Source organism: Arachis hypogaea, chromosome 20, assembly GCF_003086295.3.
Source record: "Arachis hypogaea cultivar Tifrunner chromosome 20, arahy.Tifrunner.gnm2.J5K5, whole genome shotgun sequence".
Taxonomy (NCBI): Eukaryota; Viridiplantae; Streptophyta; class Magnoliopsida; order Fabales; family Fabaceae; genus Arachis; species Arachis hypogaea.
Window position 1 is genome coordinate 39396109 of NC_092055.1, and position 7071 is coordinate 39403179.

Consider the following 7071-nt stretch of genomic DNA (forward strand, 5'->3'; position numbering starts at 1 on the left):
ACAAACTCATAGTAAAGTCCAGAAATTTGATTTTTATTTAAAAACTAATAAAAATATAATAAAAACTAATTAAAATATACTAAAAACATACTAAAAACAATGCCAAAAAGCATATAAATTATCCGCTCATCACAACACCAAACTTAAATTGTTGCTTGTCCCCAAGCAACTGAAAATCCAATAGGATAAAAAGAGTAGAATATACAATGAATTCCAAAAACATCTATAAAGATCAGTCTTAATTAGATGAGCGGGGCTTTTAGCTTTTTGCTTCTGAACAGTTTTGGCATCTCACTTTATCCTGTTGAAGTTCAGAATGATTGGCATCTATAGGAACTCAAAATTTAGATAGTGTTATTGATTCTCCTAGTTAAGTATGTTGATTCTTGAACACAGCTACTTTATGAGTCTTGGCCGTGGCCCAAAGCATTTTGTTTTCCAATATTACCACTGGATACATAAATGCCACAGACACATAACTGGGTGAACCTTTTCAGATTGTGACTCAGCTTTGCTAGAGTCCCCAATTAGAGGTGTCCAAAACTCTTAAGCACACTCTTTTTGCTTTTGGACCACGACTTTAACCGCTCAGTCTCAAGTTTGACACCTTCACGCCACAAGCACATGGTTAGGGACAGCTTGGTTTAGCCGCTTAGGCCAGGATTTTATTCCTGTGGGCCCTCCTATCCACTGATGCTCAAAGCCTTAGATCATTTGTTATTTTATCCTTGCCCTTTGGTTTAAAGGGCTATTGACTTTTTCTGCTTGCTTTTTCTTTTTCTCTTTTTCTTTTCGCATATATATATATATATTTTTTTTCTGCAAGCTTTTCACTGCTTTTTCTTGCTTCAAGAATCAATTTTATGATTTTTCAGATTATCAAATAACATTTCTCCTTTTCCATCATTCTTTCAAGAGCCAACAATTTTAACATTCATGAACAACAAATTCAAAAAAATATGCACTATTCAAGTATTCATTCAGAAAGACAAAAGTATTGCCACCACATCAAAATAACTAAACTGTTTTAAAATTCGAAATTCATGCACTTCTTTTTCTTTTTCAATTAAAAACATTTTCTATTTAAGAAAGGTGATGGATTCATTTTCATAGCTTTAAGGCATAGACACTTAGACACTAGTGATCATGTAATAAAGACACAAACATAAATAAAAATTCAAAAAACAGAAAATAAAGAACAAGGAAATTAAAGAACGGGTCCACCTTAGTGATGGCGGCTTGTTCTTCCTCTTGAAGATCTTATGGAGTGCTTGAGCTCCTCAATGTCTCTTCCTTGCCTTTGTTGCTCTTCTCTCATGACTCTTTGATCTTCTCTAATTTCATGGAGGAGGATGGAATGCTCTTGGTGCTCCACCCTTAGTTGTCCCATATTGGAACTTAATTCTCCTAGGGAGGTGTTGATTTGCTCCCAATAGTTTTGTGGAGGAAAATGCATCCCTTGAGGTATCTCAAGAATTTCATGATGAGGAATTTCCTCATGCTCTTGTCCATGAGTGGGATCTCTTGTTTGCTCCATCTTTTTCTTAGTGATGGGCTTGTCCTCATCAATGAGGGTGTCTTCCTCTATGTCAATTCCAGCTGAATTGCAAAGGTGACAAATAAGATGAGGGAAGGCTAACCTTGACAAAGTAGAGGACTTGTCCGCCACCTTGTAGAGTTCTAGGGATATAACCTCATGAACTTCTACTTCCTCTCCAATCATGATGCTATGGATCATGATAGCCCGGTCTATTGTAACTTCAGACCGGTTGCTAGTGGGAACAATTGAACGTTGGATGAACTCCATCCATCTCCTAGCCACGGGCTTGAGGTCATGCCTTCTTAGTTGAACCGGCTTTCCTCTTGAATCTCTCTTCAATTGAGCGCCCTCTTCACAAATGTCTATGAGGACTTGGTCCAACCTTTGATCAAAGTTGACCCATCTAGTGTAGGGGTGTGCATCTCCTTGCATCATTGGCAAGTTAAATGCCAACCTTACATTTTCTGGACTGAAATCTAAGTATTTCCCCCGAACCAATGTAAGCCAATTCTTTGGACCCGGGTTCACACTTTGATCATGGTTCTTGGTGATCCATGCATTGGCATAGAACTCTTGAACCGTTAAGATTCCGACTTGTTGAATGGGGTTGGTGAGAACTTCCCAACCTCTTCTTCGAATCTCATGTCGAATCTCTGGATATTCATCCTTTTTGAGCTTGAAAGGGACCTCGGGGATCACTTTCTTCTTGGCCACAACTTCATAGAAGTGGTCTTGATGCACCTTTGAGATGAATCTCTCCATCTCCCATGACTCGGAGGCGGAAGCTTTTGCCTTCCCTTTCCTCTTTCTAGAGGTTTCTCCGGCCTTAGGTGCCATAAATGGTTATGGAAAAACAAAAAGCAACGCTTTTACCACACCTAACTTAGAAGGTTTGCTCGTCCTCGAGAAAAAGAAGAAAAGAGAGAGTAGAAGAACAAGAAATAGATGAGATGGAGGGGGTAGTATTTCGGCCAAGGGGGTGAAGTAGTGTTTAAGATGTGTGAAAATGAAGGAGTGAAGATAGGTTTATATAGGAGTGAAGGGAGGGTTTGGGAGGGAAAGTGTTTTGAATTTGAATGGTGAGGTAGGTGGGGTTTATGATGGATGGATGTGGATTGGTGAAGGGTTTATGGATTAGAGGGTAGGATTTGATAGGTGAGGGATTTTTGGGGAAGAGGTATTGAGTTGATTGGTGAAGGGTATTTGGGGAAGAGTATTATGAAAAGGTGTGAAGAAGAGAGACAGTGAGTTGAGGTTGGTGGGTGATAAACCACTATTTTATGGTTTATATTGTGTTTAATTGTGTGGTTTTGTCATGATCCTTGTCCACTTATTCATCAATTTAGCATGCATTTAGATTTCCTTCCTAAATTCAGTACATGTTTGAAAATTGCTTCCTAGAGACTTTAATTATTTACTTTTAATTCTCTTTTATTCCATTCGATGCCGTGATCTGTGTGTCAAGTGTTTTAGGCCTTATAGGGCATGAATGAGATGGAGATTGGAGAGGAAGCTAGTAAAAATGGAAGGAACACAAGAATTTGAGGAGATAACCAGCGAGAAGTGACGCGGTCGCATGGCTCAGGCGACCGCGCGAAGGAGCGCAAATTGCAGCGACGCGGCCGCGCGGATTGGAAAGCGCAAGCGACGCGGTAGCATGGACGACGTGAACGCATGGAGAGGAAAAAGCGCAAGCGACGCGTCCGCATGGACGACGCGATCGCGTGACATGTGCGATATGCATAATCTGCAGAATTCGATGGGGGCGATTTTGGACCTTATTTCGGCCCAGTTTTTGGCCCGGAATAGCAGACTAGAGTCAGAGAATATGCAAAAACAACAGAGACATTCATTCGGTAGTTTTAGATCTAGTTTTTTTTCACTCTCTTAGGTTTTTCTCTCTAGTTTTTAGAATTTTAATTTTCAATTGGTCTTAGCATTGGAACATTGAGAAGAGTTATTTCCTCATCAAGACTTCATCACTCTAGTTTGTTCTCTTAACTTGGTTTTATTCTTCCATGTTCTTTGTTATGTTCAATCTTGTCATTCAGATACTTTTATGATTAATTAATGTAAGGATTATTTCTCTTTAATTCAATTTCAATTCCAATAATCATGTCTTCTTTTAATTCCCTTTCATGTGCCATGGATTCTTTATTTACAATGCGTGAGTAGTTTCATCACTTGATAGGGAGTTGATTAAAAGGAATTCTTGAGTTGGAAGGATTAAAGGAGAAATTTATAGTTGGGTTAAATGTTGGATTGCTATCCTGTCACCAACGCCAATCCCTTTGAACTAAGTGGGTTGTAACTCGTGAATAGATCTGGCAGTCCAACTTGTTTGACTTTCCCTTACCTAGTAAAGGATAACCAAACAGAGTAACCGTTAATTATAAATAAATCTTAAAAAATCACTCCATCAATGATAGAGATTCTAACTAATCAATTCCCAGTCAAGGATTTTATTTATATTATTTAAAATTCCTCAATTTAAATTCCAATTTACTTAGCTCAACTTCTTAGAACATCTGATTAATAAAATAGCACACTTTTCAGCAACTCGTTGGGAGATGACCTGGGACTTAAAACTCCCAGTAATTTTAATTTAAACTCTCTGTGTCATATTTCTAAATTGATAGGCAGATTTTCGGTGAGTTAAGAACTATACTTGCAACGTAACCATTTTAATAAATTTTTAATTCACCAGCTTCTGCCTCCCATCAGTGGGGATCCTGTGGGGTCCACAGATCCTGAGGTGTCAAGGAATTCTCATCCCTGCACCAATTAGGCGTGCAAAACGCCCTCTGTTGCTAGTCTTGGCGTTAAACACCAGGTTGCTACCCATTTCTGGCGTTTAACGCCAGCTTCTTGCCCTTTTCTGGCGTTAAACGCCAGTCTAGTGCCCATTTCTGGCGTTAAACGCCCTGAATGGTGCCAGACTGGGCGTTTAACGCCCATTCTGCTGCCCTTACTGGCGTTTAAACGCCGGTAGCCTTCTCCTCCAGGGTGTGATATTTTTCATTCTATTTTTCAATTTGTTTTTGCTTTTTCAATTGTTTTCGTGACTTCACATGATCATCAACCTACAGAAAACATAAAATAACAATGGAAAATAGAAATTTAACATAGATAAGTAAAATTGGGTTGCCTCCCAACAAACGCTTCTTTAATGTCAGTAGCTTGACAGTGGGCTCTTATGGAGCCTCACAGATACTCAGAGCATGATGATGGCCTTTCAACACCAAACTTAGAGTTTGGTTGTGGCCTTCCAACACCAAACTTAGAGTTTGAATGTGGGGATTTTGTTTGACTCTGTATTGAGAGAAGCTTTTCATGCTTCCTCTCCATGGTTACAGAGGGAGATCCTTGAGCTTTAAACACAAGGGAGTCCTCATTCACTTGAAGGATCAATTCTCCTCTGTCAACATCAATCACAGCTTTTGCTGTGGCTAGGAAGGGTCTACCAAGGATGATGGATTCATCCATACACTTTCCAGTGTCTAGGATTATGAAATCAGCAGGGATGTAGTGGCCTTCAACCTTTACCAAGACATCCTCTATAAGTCCATAAGCCTGCTTTCTTGAATTGTCTGCCATCTCTAGTGAGATTCTTGCAGCTTGTACCTCAAGGATTCCTAGCTTCTCCATTACAGAGAGAGGCATGAGGTTTATGCTTGACCCTAGGTCACACAGAGCCTTCTCAAAGGTCATGATGCCTATGGTACAAGGTATTAAAAACTTTCCAGGATCTTGTCTCTTTAGAGGTAATTTCTTCCTAGTCAAGTTATCCAGTTCTTTGGTGAGCAAGGGGGTTCATCCTCCCAAGTCTCATTACCAAATAACTTGGCATTTAACTTCATGATTGCTCCAAGGTACTTAGCAACTTGCTCTTCAGTAACATCTTCATCCTCTTCAGAGGAAGAATACTCGTCAGAGCTCATGAATGGAAAAAGTAAATTCAATGGAATCTCTATGGTCTCAGTGTGAGCTTCAGATTCCCATGGTTCCTTATTAGGGAACTCCTTAGAGGCCAGTGGACGTCCATTGAGGTCTTCCTCAGTGGAGATCACTGCCTCTTCCTCCTCTCCAGGTTCGGCCGTGTGGGGTATGTTGATGGCCTTGCACTCTCCTTTTGGATTCTCTTCTGTATTGCTTGGAAGAGTACTAGGAGAGAGTTCAGTAATTTTCTTACTCAGCTGACCCACTTGTGTCTCTAAATTTCTAATGGAGGATCTTGTTTCAGTCATGAAACTTTGAGTGGTTTTAATTAGATCAGAGACTATGGTTGCTAAGTCAGAATGGCTCTGCTTAGAATTCTCTGTCTGTTGCGGAGAAGATGATGGAAAAGGCTTGCTATTGATAAACCTATTTCTTCTACCATTATTGTTGTTGAAGCGTTGTTGAGGCCTCTGTTGATCCTTCCATGAGAGGTTTGGATGATTTCTCCATGAAGGATTATATGTGTTTCCATAGGGTTCTCCCATGTAATTCACCTCTTCCATTGCTGGATTCTCAGGATCATAAGCTTCTTCTTCAGATGAAGCTTCTTTGGTACTGCTTGTTGCTTCTTGCATTCTAGACAGACTTTGAAAAATCATATTGACTTGTTGAGTCAATATTTTGTTCTGAGCCAATATGGCATTCAGAGTATCAATCTCAAGAACTCCTTTCTTCTGATTTGTCCCATTATTCACAGGATTCCTTTCAGAAGTATACATGAATTGGTTATTTGCAACCATTTCAATGAGTTCCTGAGCTTCTGCAGGTGTCTTCTTCAGATGAAAAGATCCTCCAGCAGAGCTGTCCAATGACATCTTGGACAGTTCAGATAGACCATCATAGAAGATACCTATGATGCTCCATTCTGAAAGCATGTCAGAAGGACACCTTCTGATTAATTGCTTATATCTTTCCCAAGCTTCATAGAGGGATTCATCTTCCTTCTGTCTGAAGGTTTGGACCTCCACTCTAAGCTTGCTCAATTTTTGAGGTGGAAAGAACTTTGCCAAGAAGGCATTGAGTAGCTTTTCAAGAGTTTAGGCTTTCTTTAGGTTGTGAATCCAACCATGTTCTAGCTCTGTCTCTTACAGCAAAGGGAAAAAGCATAAACTTGTAGACCTCGGGATCAACCCCATTGGTCTTGATAGTGTCACAGATTTGCAAGAATTCAGCTAAGAACTGATGAGGATCTTCCAATGGAAGTCCATGAAACTTGCAATTCTGTTGCATCAGAGAAACTAATTGAGGCTTAAGCTCAAAGTTGTTTGCTCCAATGGCAGGGATTGAGATGCTTCTCCCATAGAAGTCAGGAGTAGGTGCAGTAAAGTCACCAAGCACCTTCCTTGCATTGTTGGCATTGTTGTTATTTTTGGCTGCCATGGCTTCTTCTTGTTTGAAAAGCTTTGTTAGGTCCTCTATAGAGAGTTGTACTTTAGCTTCTCTTAACTTTCTCTTCAAGGTCCTTTCAGGTTCAGGATCAGCTTCAACAAGAATGTCTTTGTCCTTGCTCCTGCTCATATGAAAAGATAGGA

At 39.9% G+C, this 7071-nt stretch overlaps 1 non-coding gene across 1 annotated transcript; it reads left to right on the forward strand.

Annotated features, from left to right (window-relative positions):
* Positions 1-6408: 6408 nt before the first annotated feature.
* LOC112787974 (small nucleolar RNA R71) lies at positions 6409-6516 on the forward strand. Its single transcript, XR_003195357.1, has one exon. It is a non-coding gene; the product is annotated as a small nucleolar RNA R71 (small nucleolar RNA).
* The last annotated feature ends 555 nt before the right edge of the window (positions 6517-7071 follow it).